This window comes from Elephantulus edwardii, unplaced genomic scaffold (genome assembly GCF_000299155.1).
Source record: "Elephantulus edwardii isolate Elephantulus edwardi_28Jun2011 unplaced genomic scaffold, EleEdw1.0 scaffold00144, whole genome shotgun sequence".
Lineage (NCBI taxonomy): Eukaryota > Metazoa > Chordata > Mammalia > Macroscelidea > Macroscelididae > Elephantulus > Elephantulus edwardii.
The window spans coordinates 7,214,925-7,216,293 of record NW_006399894.1 but is presented as its reverse complement, the minus strand read 5'-3'; the positions used below and the strand labels follow the sequence as shown (position 1 = coordinate 7,216,293).

At 44.4% G+C, this 1,369-nt stretch overlaps 1 protein-coding gene across 2 annotated transcripts in view; it reads left to right on the top strand.

Annotated features, from left to right (window-relative positions):
- Nucleotides 1–1,369, top strand: part of CCSER1 (coiled-coil serine-rich protein 1) — a 1,860,678-nt gene that overhangs the window by 233,069 nt on the left and 1,626,240 nt on the right. The gene's annotated exons all lie outside the window — the stretch shown is intronic.

Genomic DNA, 1,369 nt, shown 5'->3' with positions numbered 1-1,369 from the left:
AACAACAACAACATTATTTATGCCACTCTGTTGTTATTGTGATTGGCTCCGTTTCATCTCAGAGCTGCTCTGTACAACAGAGTGAAGCTTTGCTGTTACTGAATCATCTTTACCAGTCATTGGCTTTGGTGAAGCTCATTGTGACGACCAATGTTATCTGTCCATGTCTTTGAGGATTTTCCTCTTTTCACTGACTCTTCATTATGTCCTTAATCCCAGAAGGTATATATAACACTAATGATTGCATTTGCTGGGGTGGAAAATTTTAAGGTAGAAACACCACTGGACTTTTTCTGGTATTCGCACAGCATTATTTCTTGTTCATGATGTTTTTGTTGTTGTTGTTATGAGCTGTCAAGTCGCTTGCAACTATGTAAAACAGCCCTAAACTCTGCTCTGTCCTGTGCCAATCGTACTGTCTCTGACACTCCCATCACGATTACCCCAGTCACTGAATCAATCCACCTCATAGAGGGCCTGCCCCTCCTGCGCTGTCCCTCCACCCTCCCAAGCATGAAGTCCCTCTCCAAGGATCGGTCTCTCCTCACAACATGTCCAAAGTATGTTAGATGGAGCCTCAGAATCCTTGCCTCTAAGGAACCACCTGGTTTAATCCTTTCCAGGACAAATCTGTATGTTTTCCTAGCAGTCCATGGTATTCTCAATACTCTTCTGCAGCACCACAGCTTAAAGGCATCAATTCTCCTATCCTCCTTTGTCATTGTCCAACTCTCTGATACTTAATAAGTGATTGCAAAGACCATGGACTGTATCAGACACACCTTAGTCTCCAGAGAGACACCTTTGCTCTTCAGTACTTTGAAGAGGTCCCTAACAGCAGACTTTCCCATGGCAATATGCCTTTTAATTTCCTGGGTACAGGTGCCAAGAGTGTTGACTGTGGAGCCAAGCAAACTAAATCTGTGAACAATCTCAATCTCTTCACCATCCATCCTGATGCTGCCACTTGGCCCAGTGGTAAGAATCTTTGTTTTCTTGACATTGAGCCTCAATCCATATTGAAGTCTGAAGTCCTTGACCCTCTGCAGCAAGCGCTTCAGGTCCTCCTCAGTTTCAGCAATCAGGGTTGTGTCATCTGCATAACGCAGATTGTTGATAGATCTTCCACCAATCTTGACCCCACATTTCTCCTCATAGAGCCCAGCCTCCTAGATAATCTGTTCTGCATACTGGTTGAAAAGGTATGGAGATAGGACACATCCCTGGCATACATCCTTCCCAATTTTGAACCATGAGTACTTCCTTGCTCTGTTCTGATGACTGCCCCCTGGTCCAAGTGTAGGTTTTGCCTTAGCATGATCAAGTGTTCTGGGATTCCCATTCTTCTCAGAGTCAGCCACAGTTTGTT